Genomic DNA, 17,679 nt, shown 5'->3' on the forward strand with positions numbered 1-17,679 from the left:
CGCGCGGTCCCGGGGCCGCCTCCGCCGGAGGCCCGCGCAGGGCTTGGGCGCCTGCGCTCTGAAGGTCGCCGAGGCCACACACGCGAGGGGTCGCTTTGCGCGAAGCGGCCTTCGGTGCCCCACTAATCCCCTCCCGCAGGACCCCGCCGCACTCGAAGCGGACGACTGGAGAACGGCAGTGCAGTTGCTACGCGACGCTGCCAGACAAAACCGATCCGGCTCCAATCCGCGCGCCGCTTTCCAGTCCCGCCTTCCCGGAGCCGCGGAGCCGCCCCCGGAGCCCGCGCCTGCTCCGCCTGGGTCGGGCAGCGCTGGGGTCCCCCGAGCCGCTGCCGCGCGGCGTCAGCTGACGTCAAAGCAGGGTAGTTGCTGGCAATATACTAAATGGGACGAGGGAACACTCAGAACGAGTCTGCTACGGTGGGCACCGTTGCATTCATCGTCGTCTTTATAAAGTGCAGCTAAAGAGGTCGGGTAACTCATTTAGGGACTCCCAGCCGGCGAGTGTGGGAACCGTGAGAGGTCACATGTTATCTCATGTGCACACTAACGCGTTAGCTTTCGTTTTCATAGAGCTGACAGCACATGGGTCAGAAGTAAAAGACTTGAAGCAAAAGCGGCAGCCAGATTGCCAGCGGGTTTGTTCCCTGAACCCCGGTTCGCACAGGAACAAAGCACACGCGCCCCAGGCTCGTGCTTCACACCAAATGGTTTGCATTATCGGCGAGGAATGCTGAGCTTGGGGAACCCACTGTGTTCTGGTGAGCAGTAAGCAAGCCTGTTCTTTGTACCACATGGAGACATTACCTCATCTCACAAGCTTGCTCAATGCAGACACAGCCCTGCAAAATGGCTGAAAGGAAGGGTAACCAATCTTTTATTTTTGGCACAACCAGCAAGGATGTGAAAGGTCACTAAAATGTTGAATTGCCTGCACAAAGAGTAGTGGCAGTGCCTGATTGATGCCAGGCCTGTTTCATCCCACCGTAATGTAAACGAAGTTCCCTGGCAACAAGCGTTTTATGTACAATGCAATGCCTCTTTAAAATTAAGACAACAGCTGTCTCCGTATTACATACAGGAGGAATTCTCACATAGACAAAATTCACCCTTAAAATAGAATATTTTTAAAATGATATTTTATTTAAGCAAGTCATTATTGCACCCTGAGATACGCCAGGTTCATACAGCTCAAATGAGGGGAAAACCATACAGAGGAATTCTGCCTGTGAGCACTAGAACTAAATCTCAGATTTTGACGCCCCGTTGACATTAAGTAACAATTCAGACTCACATATAAAACTTCTGAGAAGTAGGAATTGGGAAGAAAACTACATGTTAAGGAAAGATGTTTATTTAATGAATCAAAGAATTTTCTAGTTGAGACCAAAAACCCCTTGTGTGTGTGTGTCATGGAAAATACTGCTGAGCTACAAGGTTAGCAGAGAACGGGAAAGACCAGGCTTATCCGAAGCACTCTGAGCCGTCAAGATTGTGCTTTGTACACCCTACAATTAGAAGACTGGGAAGTCATAGCACACCCAGCCACCAGGTGTGTGGTGGTTCTCCAACAATAAGCAGCTTATCCTGAGTCTGGTTTGGAGCCAGCAACGTTAGCATTTCAAAAGAGTGAAAACATATTTAGTTGCCATCTGAGGGAAAGGATCCAGTGAGTGTAGTGTTTCCCCTTTTATACAGTAAGAGCTGATTTCTCAGGCAGGACAGGTTCAGCAGCCGTTCTACAACCCAAGAATTTCTTCAAGGAAAAAAGCAACCTCTTTCTTGCTGCCAGCAGAGGGAGCCAAATAATGGGGTATAATCACCTTGCAGCAAGCTCATCTCTGCCTACCCTCCTGCAGTTTGAGGTCCTAGACAGGAAACCTTTGTATTAACACTGTTTTGTCTCGGCGTTTTTGTTTTGCTTTTTTCTCAGTATGGTTTACAGTACGTAATGATTACACTCGTCGTGGGGAGTTGGTAATGTACAAACACGTTTTAATTCTTATTTCATCCTCTTCCCTCCTCTTCCTGCCCTTTCCCCCCATCCCTTGGCCCCCTTCCCGTTTGCAAAAGTTGAAGTTGAAATCCAGTATAAGCCTTTAAAGGTCTTAAATAACACTTTCCATGTTTTTACAGCAAGACTGCATTTAAGTTGATATGTTACTGTATTCACGGTGTTTGGGAACCATTTTGGCCTCCTCCTGAAGCTCTGGAAATTTATTGTATTTCTAGTAATTTTCATTAACTTTGTTCTACTCCAGAGGGTAGGATTGGTGGAGTACTAGTTTTATTCAATTCAATAAATATTTAGGGACGATATAGTTAGTTCTAAGGTCAGAAGTAGAGTGGAGGTTTAAGACATAATTCCTACCTTTCAGGACATGATTCATGACTGTGTGTACAGAGCAGTATGCATATGTATAATACAAAATAGTATAAGAAGAAGTGCCAAATGTGATTGGGCATCTCTGCTTGTAAAATGTTTTGAGTTTGTACCCCTAATAATAACTGCACACTACTATACTATCAAAATATATACCTCAAAAGAAACTTTTTATTTTTGTCTTTTTGAGACAGGGCCTCACCATGCCGTTCAGGCTGGCCTTGAGTTCACTTTGTAGCCCAGGCTGACCTCAAACTCACAAGGATCCTCCTTACCTCAGCATCCCAAGTGCTGGGATTATGTGCCACCACACCCAGCTAAAAGAAACTTTTAAAGGGTGAGTGTTTTTTGAAAACAGAATCTCTGGTAGTGAAGATTAAATTTAGACTGTGGAGTTCAACTCCTGATGTTCAGTTTTCCCCTTATTAGCCTGCTCACAAGACAAGAAGTGCAGCTGAAGCTAAAAGAGCATGACCCAGGCCCCAGAGGCAAGGGCTTGGGAAGTGTTGGCTGAGTGTCTCAGACTACTGTGCTCTTGTTCAGAGAAGAGGGTCTAGTCATAAAGGGAAACTGAGGCAGACAAGCATAGCATATCTGAGGAAGGTAGCACCAACCACTTCCAGACTGCATGGCTGGTCGGCTGGAACTTCTGACCAGGTTTCCAAGGATGTAGGACTATCCTGTAAGGGGCAGTTGCCTGTCTTTGCTGTTGAGATAGATGGCAGATCTTCTAGGCCAGTCTGACCTAGGTCTTCTGGTTGGACAGGCTTTGAGCCTGTTCAAATCACAGAGCACATTCGTTGTTTTAAGGGTTGAGACTAACGGGCTCTGTGAGTCTCTGGGAACCCTGCGGAAGGACACACACACCGCACTTGCTCCTGTCGTGCTTGCAGTCTTGAGAAAAATCAGACAGAGAAGAGCATGGGCTAGGAAGACTCAACTGTGAGAATCAGTGGGGCCAAAGCACTTCGGGTCAAGCTAAGGTGCCCAGGACTGAGCAGCCCATGCCACTTCCTCCAAGAATGCGCCCATTCCTCTCCAGCATTTCCAGGGGGTGGGGTGGGGGTGGCGTGGGGGTGGGGACTCTTCTGTGTTCCCAAAGTATTTTGAAGCTCTGTAAGTTTTTGTTCTGCCCCAAGACTATAAGCATGCTGCGGGAAAGAGGAAGAAACATGTCTCCCCTTCTTCTTCATCTGTTTCTTTAAAATTTAAAACATTTTTAGTACATGTTTGAAGTACACAATGATTACATTCATTGTGGGGAGCTGGTACATGTACATAACACACCTTAATCCTTTTTACTTCCCCTCCCCCACCCTCCATCTCTAGGTCTCCTTTCCATCTGCAAAAGACCTATCTCCATGTTTCCTATCATCTATCTTTTGTGGTCTTTATTTATACTTTGGACTGCTCATATAAGAGAAACCATGAGATATTTAAACGCCCGTGTCTGATTTATTTCACGTAACATTATGGTCTCAAGGTGCATCCATTTCGTCTTTGTAACCTCAGTCCCTAGTTGTGCCTAGCTCTCAGCGGCTCCTTTGGGTATTTATTGACTAAATGAGTCCTGTAGGAAGTATGGAACCTGCCATGTACCTAGCTTACTTTCTGCAGTTGATCAGAAACTCTTGAAAGCTAAACACCCTTGCTTTCTGATTGTCTTGTAAAGCTCCCCAAGCCTTAGCCCAAAGCGCTGTACACAGAGTATACTTCATAAATGCTGGCTGACTGACACTGTGGAAAAAGTCAATCTTTATTGCCCTAGTTCCTGCTTTCACTTACCCAGTTTGGGGGAGTGGGTCTTCATGTCCAGTCTCTCAGATCCATATTTCCTCCTTCAAAGTTTGGAACAAACTAGTAGGATGATTCCTCTTGGCAAGTGTATAGGGAGGGCATTCTGAGGCCAATTCAAGGCAATTTTAATTCTTTAGCAGTTGAGAATAATAAAGAAATAATAACACGCTGTATGGGCACTCTTCTGAGTTCTCTGTGTGTCTATGAACTTCTCGTAATAGCCCTTGATAGGCAGAGTCAACGCCCCATCCCTGATGGGAAGGCCAACCACAAGGAGAATGGCAGGAGTGGATCGAGCCCTCTGTCCCCGCGTTCACAGTTACCCTGTTCTGTAGCTGCTGCTCCCACAAAAGAGATCTGGAGAGAGCCAGTAGGCAACTGAGATCAGCCTTGTTCCTTGTGGTCCTCAGATTCTGACACACACAAGAATCTTGTTGCTCAGGATTCACTCAGAGGTCAATTAAATCACAATTTCTGAAAGTGGGATTCCTGGCTCCAGTATTTCTAAAAATTTCCCAGGTCATTCTCAGAGGCAGCCAAATTTGAAAGCCAGTGCTTTCTGCCCTTTCTGCTGAAGTGCTGACAATGGGTCAGGAGTATCAGCAGCACCTGGGAAGTGGTCAGAGATGGGCAGTTTCAGGCCCTGCCCCAGACCTGCAGGATTCAAATTTGCACATGAATAAGGGCCCTCCTCAGGACTCATTTGCACAAAGATTGTGAAGATCTGCCCAAGGGCTCAGGTGTTCAAACCCTCATTAATCTACTTGGGCTTCTGTTATGAATTTTAAGTCCTTAATAAACCAGAGGGCAACTGTCAGTGGGACACCTAGGCTTGTTTCTGGGAAGACAAGAAGGGAATGTCTCAGGCATGGCTGAAGGGGGCAGAATAGCTTGGTTCAGTTGGAGGAAGTCACATGACCTTGGGAAATGACTTAATCTCTCTGAACCTATTTTCACACGTCTAGGATGGAGAAAATCATTTCTATTTCACAGGGTTGTCATGAAGATTAACAGCTGCTGACAAGCACTGACAGTAAGGATCTATGATAGTGATTTATTGTTGCATTAAAAAATTACCCCTGATCTTAGCAGTTTAAAACAATAAAAATTTATTATACCACATTTTCTATGGGTCATGGACCTTAGCTGAGTGGTTTTGGCTCAGGATCTTGCATGAAGTTGTCTCGACCTGGAGGTAATTACCTGGAGGTTTGATTGGGGCTGGGGGATTTGCTTCTAAGATGATTCATTTACACGGCTTTTGGTGGGAAGCCTCAGTGCCTTGGCACATGAACTTTGGCATAGGACTGCCTCTTAGGAGAAACTGTGAGGAAAGTAGGGGGGGAGGGAAAAGGAAGGGGAAGAGGAGAGGAGGAGAGAGAGACAGAGAAAGAGACCTTATGGTCTAGGCTCAGAAGTCACATACCATTATTTTTACCATATTCTGTTGGTCTTACAAAGGAACCATGCTACAGTGTGGGAGGCATCATATAAGGTGTGACTACCAGGAGGCAGAAATGTTAGGGTCTATCCTGTAGGCTGACTTTCACAGCACTTGTAACGTTAGGCCTGCCCTTTTATAACACAGCAGTCATAGTCCTCACCTCTCACTGTAATCAATAAACATTCTGAAAAGAAAGATAGTTGAAGTGATCCAACTTTATTCTCATGTTTAATTACTTTAGCTGAGGTGGAAACTTCTATCCTCACATCAAACACACAGACATAGTTCAGAAATTTAGGACTAGGCTGGGCTTGATGGAGCATGCTTGTAATCCCAACACTCTGAGAGGCTGAGGCAGGAGGATCACAAATTCGAGTCCAGCCTGGGCAAATTAGTGAGACTGTCTCTGTCTCAAAAAATCAAGAAAGGGCTAGAGATATAGCTCAGCAGGAAGGTAGTAGGTTCAATCCTTAGTATGGTAAAAAAAAAAAAAAAAAAAAAAAAATTAAAGGAAAAGTAAATAAATAAATTAGTTCATCTGAAGAACATGGAACACACTGGGGTGCTCCTTGTTTTACTATTCTTCCATACTTGCTTGCTTCTTGAAATAATTAATTCTGTGCATTTTATTGTATCTTTAAGATGTCAGGTAGATAGTCACAACCATCAGTATGCTAGCTGCAGCCTCCCTCCTTTTTCTAGAATGTCTACCCTTGCATAAAATTACTTCTGGATCCCTGACTATGTAGTGGTATAACAGTGGATTCATTCATCAAGAAATGAGGTCACCACGATTTTTTACTCAGCTCTCCAATAGCAGACTATGAAATGCCTAGAAAAGAAAGAGCCAGCTAATATCAAGTTCTCCAAACTACCAATGGAGAGCCATAAGGAAAGAGAGGGGCCAGCCTTTCCCTTCTGTTTATCTTGATGATCCTACTTGGTAGCCAGTGGCTTGTCATTTTTAAGCCTTTGGCAAACTATAATAAGTGGAAAGACCTCCGGGATATTGTCCTAACACATTCCATACTAGGGCCTTGACCATGACTCATACAAGTGTTGAATGACTAATAGTTGCATGGATTTGTTGCTTCTTCAGGGCTGCTACTCAGATGGCAGGTGCTCATATAATGTGAGGGTCCGGGTCAATGTCTAATGGTCAGGGCTCCACTCTGCTGAGCTGTCACCCACCCTGCACCTGTCATTACAGATGGTACCTCGTCTGTGAGAACATGGGTTACTCACAGGATTAGTTAGAGGGAGAAGGGGCAGAGCCCAATTGGCTGGGAGTTTGGAAGACGTGGGATTTGGTAGTTTCAGGGTTGCAAGAAGATGGGTCTTGGAGGAGGAGGAATAGGGCTTTAAAATAGGTCAAAGACAGAATGGAGGAATATAGCTCTTTAGGATATCAGGAGGCAAAACCTGGGAGGAACAGAGGGGTACAAAGAAAGGAGAGACCAGGAGAAGGAGCTGGGTAGAGAGAGACTCACTGAAGTTGAGGAGAATAGAGAAAACACAAGAGGAAGAAAAATGTACCAGTTCCATTCAGCTGTAAGGGAACTAGGCCGTTATTATGTGTAGGCAACAAAGTCTAGAAATAAGCCACCCATCACCGGTAGGGCTGGGCCCAGACCATCTGGAAGCTGAATTCTTTCTCTGTTGTTGTTCCAGCATTTTAAACATGTGACTTCTACCTCATGGTCCAAGATTGCAACTCAGACTCTGACCATCATGTCCATTCTCCACGCGACAGTATGGAGCAAGGGGCCAGATAAGCATACTCTGTCCCTCTGAGGCAGTGTCTTGGTTACTTTTTTCTCACTGCTGGGACAAAATACCTGACGCCCAAAATTAAGGGAGGAAAGGTTGATTTCGCTTACAGTTCGTGGAGGTTTCAGTCCGTACTTGGCAGATTATAAGGCAGAGTGGCACATGGCAGAGAGCTACAGCTCAGAGTGGCAGACAACAGCAAAAGCAAAAAGCACACACCAGCAAGGAATGGGGGAGGAATGGCCTCAAGCACTCTTTTCCTCTCCCTTACATATGCAAACTATCCACCCCAGGGCGGGTGCAGCTCTCACACCCATAATCAAACTCTAAAAGCCTGCCCCATGGCCGCATGAGGCTTTGGGGGGACACACAGACATAAACCATAACAGGCAGGATTTCTCAACTTTAGTATTGCTGACAATTTGGGCCAATTAATTCATGTTTGTGGGGCTGCCTTGTGCACTGTGGGATGTTTAGCCTCCTCTCCAATCTCTACCCACCAGATGCTGATGTACCTACTTCCCCAGGAGTGACCAATAAAACACTTTCACAGGTATGTGTGGGGGCGTCAAGCCTCCCGAGGTTTGAGAACCACTGCTTTTAGCTGTCATCCCTGAGGCTGCCCATGATCCCACTGCTTATATATCATTGACTGGAACTTAATAGCAGAGGCAACTCTTAGCTACAAGTTGCTGAGGAACATAATCATTCCAGGCATCCATGTGGTCAGCTAAGAATCAGGAGTTCTGATGCTAGAAAGACGAGAAGAGATATTGGAGATAATGCAAGTATAAGGACTCAAACTTTGGACATTTTAGTTTGCATCCCAGATCCTAGCTTCTGGGTGAAGAGAGAAGGACCCTCAGCGGTAGGATGTGTGGTCCTAACCATAGCCAGAGGCATCCTGGGTCTGTGAGGCTGGGATTCTCCTCCCACAGGCTGGACCTTCAGCTGAGAAGGACGAGCATTATACTTGCTGCCTTTCAACAAATGGACTTAACTTGGTTTCAGAGTATGTTGCGAGGTGCAGCATTTCCTCCTCACTGTTGGCTGTGGAAACCTCTTTAGTTTGAGTTCCCAGGAGGTGGCACCAATGTAACTTTTTGCTTCCCTCCCTCTATCCCTTCTTCCCTACCTTCTTTCTTCTATCTCTCTCCTCTTCTTGCTTTCTCATCCTCCCTCCCATTTTCTCATTTCTTTTTTTCACTCTTCCTCTCCTTTCTGTCATTCCCTCCTCCCCTCTCTCCCTCACTTTCTCTTTCTCTAGCTTTAAATGTGTTTATAAACAGCCTGGTTATAGAATCAGGAAACCTAGAAACCTGGTGTCTTAGTTACTTTTTTCCTGTTGCAGAGACAAAATACTCAATACCCAAAATTAAGGATGGAAAGGTTTATTTAGCTCACACTTTGTGGAGGTTTCAGTCCATACTTGGCTGGCTCCAAGGCAGAGTGGCACATGGCAGAGAGCAACAGCTCATGGCAATAGAAGACAACAAAAGCAACAAGCGCAGAAAGGGAGGAGCAGAAAGAGCAAGCCTCTTCCCCTCCCTTATACTGTATGCAGACTACCGGCCCAGGGTGGGTGTGGCACTCTCACTCATATTCTCAGCATTGGACCATGAATCGATCACAAACTCTAGAAGCCTGCCCCATGACTGCATGAGGCTTTGGGGGACATCCAGACACAGACCATAACACCTGGCCTGGTCTTGTCACTAATTTAGGGTATCAACCTCTCTGGATCTCAGTGTCCTCCTTTGTAAAATGAGGGTCTCCTCAGTTTCCTCCCTAGCTCTAAAATACCTCCATTCTCTGAAGTCCACAAGGCTTCAGGGAGTAGTAGAGAGAGTCCTCCTATGATAAGTGGCATCAGGACAGTCCCTGCTGGTCTCTGCCTGCCAGACTCCCCTGCTGTGTAAAGTCCAGCCTGGCAGATGTCACTTAGATTCCCCCACTGGCTTTAGAGAGGCCTGCTTTGGATAAATGACACACTTGTCTTACTGAATCTGACCAACTGAAATCATTCCATATGTGCTCTTTACAAACTTGTCCCTGTACCAGCCAGATGGGTGTGGAGCTTCCTGGGCTCCTAGCTATGGGGTGACATGGCTGTAATGATGGTACAGCTGGCCCAGAGAAGTGGTTTTGTTCCACTTGTCAGCATGTGCCTCCAGTCTAAATTCTCTAGTTAAAGTGTTTTATCTTCTTTATTTGTTCAAGAAACTCTTCTTGGGGGCCTGTATGGACCTGATGCTCTGCAGGGTTCCAGTAATGCAAAAGCAAATAAGCCACAACCACTCCCTTTCTGAGCTGGCCCTGACCATGGCCTTCCTGGTATTCCCCCATCTCTACCTGCCTAACTCTCCAGCCTTAATTCCCTCTACTGGGGACATTGCTCTGCCTTAGTCCCTCCCACTGACAGATTTTGCACATATACATGCCCAGCCTGCCCCTGCCCCCACAGGACACACACACACACACACACACTTGTGCACATGCACACATACAAGTGTACACACGTACATGCATGCACACCTCCTACCTTCTCCTTGCTTGCAGATTCCTTATTCTGAAGGTTTCAGTTAAATATACCTTTCTGAGAGAGACCTTCCCTGACCACCACCACCCCTAACCGCCAAAGCACATGCCCTTCATTTCTCTGACTTTCCTTCTCCAAACACTATCTGATAATTTCTTTTGTAGTGTCCTTCTCCCTCACTGGACTGCACCCTACCTAGTAGCACTGAGGAGTCAGGTCTCCTGTTCACTGCTGGATCAATTTCGGGTACACAGCAGACCCTGGATAAATGACACGAGAGAATACAGTACATGGATGAAAGAAGCTGTGGAAAGGAGAGACACATAGACAGATTCTACACCAGGAGTAGCAGCAGGGGCTGGGTGACAGCCTGGAAGAACAAGGCCCTGGTCACTGGACAGGGAAAGGCTGATTGGCAGGATCTCTCAGGAGAGACTCGTACCTGACGTTGAAGAAGGAGTAGGAGTGAGCAAAGTGGAGAGGAGAAGAAAGAGCAGCCCAGAGAGCAGAGAGAGCAAGAATAAAGGATAGAGGCAGGGGTCTCTGGATTCCAGGACCCGGGAGAGGATTCAGCAGGCAGAGTGGGACAGCACCTGGAGCTGGCCAGGCCTCTCCCCATCTCTCCGCCCACTTCTTTCTTCCCTGAACACCCTGCTGAGGAGCCAGCAGAATCTCTGGCTCTGGAGACCTTAAGGTGGCGAGGCATTCCAGAGAGCTAAGTGCTAAGGATCAAATACAAGGCTTTGTGCATGCTATGTGAGTGCTTTGACACTGAGCTATGTCCCCAACCCTAAGACCTTAACTTTTAAATGCCTTGATTGCTTTTCTCTAGGGAGCAGGAGTTTCGATCTGTAAAATGCACCAGCTCCCTACAGGAAGGAGGGAGAATATGCTGAGGGAAGATCTTGCTCTGCAGCTCCTGAAAGCAAAGCTGTTGATTGGCTGGATTCTCAAGGCCAAGCTGCCCATGGTGAGGACACTGCAGGCTGACGCAGTACTAGGGAGCTGCTAGCTAAGATAGATAAGCAGAGGTGACGGCCTTGGAAATGAGACTGTAGCCCTGTGGCGATGTTGGTGGGAGCATGAGTAGCACTCAAAACTTGACCTTGTGTTACTGAACAGGGTTTCACATGTCCTGTCAGCCTAACTTGATCTTGGATGATATAACTCAGAAAGGATGGGGCCTCTTTGGCTGAGGTGGCCTGTACCTACCCACTAGCTATAGGTGAGCAGTTGCTCCTGGCACCTGACCTGTGCTTAAACCGCTGCATGGCACTTCAGAGACAGTAGCATGGGGACTTCTGATGGTATGTGGAGAGAAATGTTCCGTGCATCTGTGCTGCCTTGTTCTTTGGCAGTGCTGATCATGCTGTAGGAACAGTTCACAAGGCTAAGCCAGGACCAACGAGGCAATATGTAGGAGGAGAGTGCTGACTTGTGAAGCATGTGGATCAAGCCTCACATGACAGTACAAGGTTTACTTGTTCATTAACAAACATTCATTGAATATCTACTGTACTAGGAATAGAACAAATGAGATAAACTCCTTGACGTCTTGGATTCCAGTTTACATTACCTGCTAGTGAGGAGTGATAGACAAGTAAACAGTCAAACACTGTTGCGTGCCAATGCTAACTTGACTTTGCACAACACTTAATGCATTTTCCTCACAGTCTCCAAAACAGTCAGTAGTCCTTTCAAGGCTGGGAGGAACAGGAAGTTTGCAGAGCATGGATGCCTCCTAGAGAAGAGACGACTGCCTCCTGTCTTGCTTCTGCCAGTTTCTTTACCTATTTTATCTTCCCTCTGTTCTGGGAGGGTCTTTAGAACACGCTAATGTCAGCATGTGATTCTCCGCTTAAAAAGCTTTGATGATGAAGTGGATGGGATGCTCTTCACTCTCAAGAAACACCATCTCACCTGACAGGTAGCCCAGGAAGGGGACGTCCAGTAAGCCAGTTCTGTGCTCTGGTGACCAGGAGCCCAGGGTCTTCCCTTCTGGAGCTGTCATTGCAGGCTGGATTCTTTCAGGCTGCAGGTGACTGATACATGCAGAGACCCCACACCACCCAGCAGGAGGACAAAAACTTCCATGTGTCTACTCAAGGGAGGAAACTTCCCCAGGCACCCCAGCACGGTGCCTGCATCACTCCTGGCTAGACTTTTTTTTTTTTTTTTTTTTTTTTTTTTTTTTTTTGGTTTTTCTCCGGTACCAGGAACCGAACTCACGACCTTGCGCTTGCCAGGCAGGCGCTTTGCCGCTGAGCTAAATCCCCAGCCCCTCCTGGCTAGACTTGATGGGATGGCTTTTCCTAAGTCACTAGCGAGAGAAGAGGATTTCCATGTTTGTTTCTGAGAAGAAAGGGTTGTATCTAGAGTAGCTTCCCTGACCAAAAACAGGAGGTTCTGTTGGTCAAGGAGTCGGGGATGACTATTCGGCGAATAGGCAACCACAGGTATCTGTTACAGATAACTTCTTCCCAGCTTCAAGGCAAAATCTCACTGTCTGTAATAAGACATCCAAGGCCCTTCACGATCAGGGTCCCACTGCTCCTCCAGGCTCATCTTTGTCAACCACATCCAACTGCATTCTCCAACTGTATCAAAGTATCACAGTGACCCGAACCTCCATCTCTAATACCTCAGTGTTTTTGCCCATCCTGGCCCTGCTCCTTACTGCCTCGTTTGCTCAGATGGCACTTGTTCTTCCCTCGAGCACATGGCTTCTTCCCAAACTTTCCTGGGCCACTGCCTCCAGGTTGAGCTAAAGGCTACCCCTTTGCAAGAAGCTCACTTATAGCAGAGTGCGACATTCAGAAGAAGGCCACCTGTTCAGACTGCAGCTCCGATGCTCAGTAGCTGGGTGACAGCCAACAACATATTGAACTTGGAGAAATCTGATTAATTCTTCCCTAAAATGGTAAAAATGAGTCTAATCATAGTGCCTATCCTATTGGACTGTAAGAATTATAAAGCATGGAAAGTGCTTACCACAATACACACTGCATCAAATGTGCTCAGTAAATACTAATTCTTATTATTTGGTGTGGTCACTAGCATTCTTGTGGGTTGTTTTTTTTTTTTTTCCCGGTACTGGGAATTGAACCCATGACCTTGCACTTGCCAGGCAGGCGCTGCGCCGCTGAGCTAAATCCCCAACCCCCACTAGCATTCTTGTGAAGAGACATGTGTTGACACATGCTCAGAACAGCCTGCCACCAGACTATGATTCTCAAGTGGCCCTAACATTTCACCAGCCAATATTTGCTTAGGAAAGATAGGCCCCTATAGATGTTTTTTATTTCTTTGTTTGTTTGTGTGGTTTGTTGTTCTTGTTGTTGTTCTTTTTTGGTGCTGGGGTTCATACTCAGGGTCTAGTGTATAAAAAGCAAGCACTGTACCACGGAGCTGCACTGCCTGCTCCTCTATAGTCTGGGGCTGTGGTCTTCATTGTAGCCAGACAATTTGGTATGTACTGCAGACATTTTTGAAGCCTCCTTTATCAGCACCTCTGAACTCTATCTATATCTAAAGCTGTCTCTAAAAAGAAACTAAAGTCACCAGCCCATGATTCTGCTGAACTTTTCCCTGGCCCCACCCTGAGCAGTCACCTCTCTGGTGAGATCAGAGGAGGCTCTGCTCCTGGCCCCTCTGATCTCTGAACTTTGAAGAATTTCAAGTTGGGAGGATCTCTGGGGAGTCTCCAACAGAGGATGGCAGATTGTCCCACCAAAGACCCTTCAAGGTTAAAGAAAAAACTCTAAGCAGTAAGTGATCACTCAAGGTTCAATCAGCTCCCAGGTACCTGGGACATAATAAGAAATATATTATTTGGTCTCTGCCCCAGTTCTTAGCACAGAGCTTCTAAAGCCCTTATAATTTTTGAAATGATAGGAGCATCCTTTGTTATACTATTGGTCTTAGTCTCTGGTTGCTGACACAAGAACCTTTTAAGACTCTCGGAACTGCCCTAAGAAGCCCCCGGGGCCGTGCCCTGAATGCAAAGGTGACCACTGGAGATCAGTCTGCCCTCTGAAGTGAAGGCCCCAGAGCTCAGACCCATCCTACCAGTTAGTCCAACAGGAATGAAGGGGCCCGGGGCATACTCTGCCTTCTCCCCCTGGCCAGACTGTCATCTCCATGGAAGAGCCCTGGGTAATCATGACTATAGAGGAAAAAGAAAACAGCTTGCTGCTAGACACAGGTGCAAGTCCAGGTCCTTCTTTTCAATCCTGGCCTTCCTTCCAGCTGTCACACCTCAGTGAAAGGAGTCACTGATGAGGAGGTAATACACTATTTTTCACAACCATTAGGCTGTAACTACTTGTTAGATCTTTCTTGCATATCTCTGTCTTCCTGAGAAACCACTTTGAAGATACCACCATGTATTACAGCAGCCATTGATATTTTCCTACTAATCAGTCCATAACTCTTTAATGTTTTCATTGTTCCTATGCTATTTCATAAATGGATGTATGTTTATTACTATGTGGTTCCTACAGCAACCATTGAGAATAGCCAATGAATATTCAGTTGGTCGCTCATGTATAGCTCTATTTATTTGCTTTAGAAACCACTTCGAAGATACCAAAGTATAGTGCAACCATTGATAATAACCTACCACTTTTGTCTGTAACTCACTATTATTTGTCTATTTGTTTTCCTGAGAAACTATCTTGTAGATAACAATATGTAAAACAACAACCATTGATAATTTCCTACCACTTTGTCTGTAATTCGGTAAGCCCCCATTACTATGTTATCCTTCCTTTACTCTTTAAAAAAAAAAAAAAGGCTCTCAGAATCACCAGAATGATAAGAGTGTCTTTTTATATGCTAATGAAGTGAGGGGGGGAGAAGTGGGGCACTGAACAGCTTCGAAATGGAGTCTGAGTTTGGCGTTGTGGCGCACACCTGTAATCCCAGCACTCGGGAGGATGAGGTAGGAGGATCACAGTGAATTCAAGGCCAGCCAGGATTACGTAGTTCAAAGCCACCCTGAATTATATAGCGAGACCCTGTCTCAAAATCAGTCAAACAAACAAATGAACAAGATGGGCCCTGGTCACAGGAGGAACCAACCACATGATTGGAAGGATGGAACTTTCAGCCGTATTCCCTGACCCCTAGGAAGGAGCTGGAGATTGAGTTGAATCACCATCAGCCATAGATTTAGTCAGTCATACCTACATAATGAAACCTCCACAGTAACCCTAAGTAATCAGAACAGGTCCCTGTTCTGATTCAGGGATCGTCTGGGTCGGTGAACACATCCAAATGCCAGGAGGGTGAGTGTCCAGAAAAAGTGTGGAAGCTCAGCACCCTCCCTACATACTTTGTCCACTGAATTTGATGCATTTGAATGTTTCTGAGTTGGATCTACTATCATAAACTAGTCATAATAAACAAAGTGTTTTCCTGAGCTCTGTGTGCTGTTACAACAAATTACTGAACCTAAGGAGGAGATTGTGCAAACCCCCATATTTATAGCTGGGCAGTCAAAAGGACTTGTGATGAGCAAAAGAAATGGGAGAAGTCTCATGAGGTAGTCTCAAAAATGAGTTAAATTGTAGGACACCCAGTGGTTCTTCAGAGAACTAGAGAATTGTGTGGTGCATAAAACATACACATTTGTTGTCAGAACTGCTGCGTATAAAAAAAGGTTTTCTTTTAGTTTTTCCACCTATTTCTACAGAAACTGAGGTTCTGCTGGACTCTGAACACTGGCGGTTCTCATCTTCGACCATATTTGTGTGACTGTGTTCTGGGGTTGGGGTCAACTCTAACGTTTCGAAAGCGTCTGCCTGAATTTCCATTAGAAGTTGCAAAGGCTCATTCTCTAATACAGGTTATGTTTTAGGATTAGAGCTCTAGTGAACTCTCAAGTATTTAGCTAATTCCAGAAAGAGAGAGAGAGAGGGAGGGAGGGAGGGAGAGAGAGCGAGAAAAGGAGAGAGAGAGAGAGAGAGAGAGAGAGAGAGAGAGAGAGAGAACAAGCCAGAAAAGAGTGGAAAGCAGCCTCTATCTTTCCTTAATGCACAAATTTGGATGGTTACAACAGAAAGGCTTAGTAACAGAAGAGGAGGGAGAGGAGGGAGGGTGCTTTTTAAGTGTGAATTCATTTGCAAGGTCATTTCTCACGGACAACCCACAGAAAATATAATTATAGTATAACAATGTTGATTTCTCTTAAAAATTATAGCAAATATTTAGTACTTTTCTGTTTGCAAAAAATCTCTCATACACTGATAATGCCTAACATCTAACAATTACTTAGCACTTACTGATTACCAAGCACATATTAAGTGCTTACGTTCATTTCTTCTTAAATCATTACAGAACGCCAGTGTCTGCTTACTGTGCTATTTAAAACTAGTTCCTTGTCCGCCAGCCTTGTTTTCCTCCACAGCACTTATGACTCTTTGACATATTATATATTTACCTCATTACTTGTCTGTCCCACCGCTACCATTGACAGGTTTTGTTTCATGCTCAGCACATAGAATAATGCCAGCTGTGTGATAGAATAAATGGCCAGCCTGCAATGATGGTGATGACTGAACGATTGGAGGTATTGTTACCTGCACTTTACAGGTGAGGAAACTGAGGTCCATGTGGTTAAACAGCTTGCTCTGTCCTATGCAGGAAATGGCAGAACTGGAGTACACAGCCCTGACAGTAAAGTGTAAGCTCAGGGGGCTACAGGTCGAGGGCAGGGCTGAGTTGGGGATCAGTGTGGCAGGCATAGATTGAGGTATTCAGCTCACAGGAAGGAGAGAAAGCTCTGAGTGGGAGGTGGTAGGCACTGAAGATTAATATCAGGTGTTTGTTTTTTCTTTTATGAAGTTGTGGTGCTTTTGTGTGATTCTAGAAGTATTGGTATCAACCTGCCCTGAATATAATGGCATAGAAGCCAACAGATATTTCTTAACTGCTTTTGTGTGCAAAGCACTGAGCTAGGTATTAAGAGAACTATCATTAACTATTAAAAAGAGACACATGGCATTGGAGAAACTGAACATCTAATTGCAGAAAACATTAACACATGAGAAAATTAAATAGCCAAGTCAGTGGTATTAAAGGTATTGAAAAATGATACAGAGTGAGGCCAAACCAGGGAAGCCGCTCTTCATCTTCCAGGAGGGAGCAACCACTGGGGTTGGGCAGACTGGGTGGCTTCATGGAGAGAACCACAGGGTTTCCCTGGGCCTGGCACAGCTAGAAGGGATGGGTGGTTTAGGGAAGGTGAGAAAGCAGAGCAAGCTGCAAAGTGCTGGGCAGGAGTGCAGGGAGTAAGCAGAGGTGGTCACTGCAAACAGCACAGGGCTTGGGAGCAGTGGAGGGTGGGCTGAGGGGTAGAGAAGGGTCAAGTAGTAAAGGGCTGTGAAAGCCAGGATGATGACAGTAATGCATAGGGTATGGCTAGATGCCCATCTTGAACTGGGAAGCTCAGAGACAGGGAAAAAAAGGAAGGGAAGTAAAAACGGGAACAGTGCCAGGGAAATCATGAAGGACCCAAGGGAAAGCTGAAGAACCTAAGGGGCACAGTCTTCACAGCCAGCCTGACTATAAATTGCACCTCTGCCACTTCTGTGCCACATGAAAGGCCAAGTCATTCAACCTTTCTGACACTTACTTTCTCATCTGTAAAATGAGAGGGAACAAAACTGACCCATAGAATGGCTGTGAAATTAATGAGCTAATATAACATATGTAAATACCCAGCATAGCACTCAAGATATGGTA

This window comes from Chinchilla lanigera, unplaced genomic scaffold (assembly GCF_000276665.1).
Source record: "Chinchilla lanigera isolate Chin_1 unplaced genomic scaffold, ChiLan1.0 scaffold00022, whole genome shotgun sequence".
Classification (NCBI taxonomy): Eukaryota; Metazoa; Chordata; class Mammalia; order Rodentia; family Chinchillidae; genus Chinchilla; species Chinchilla lanigera.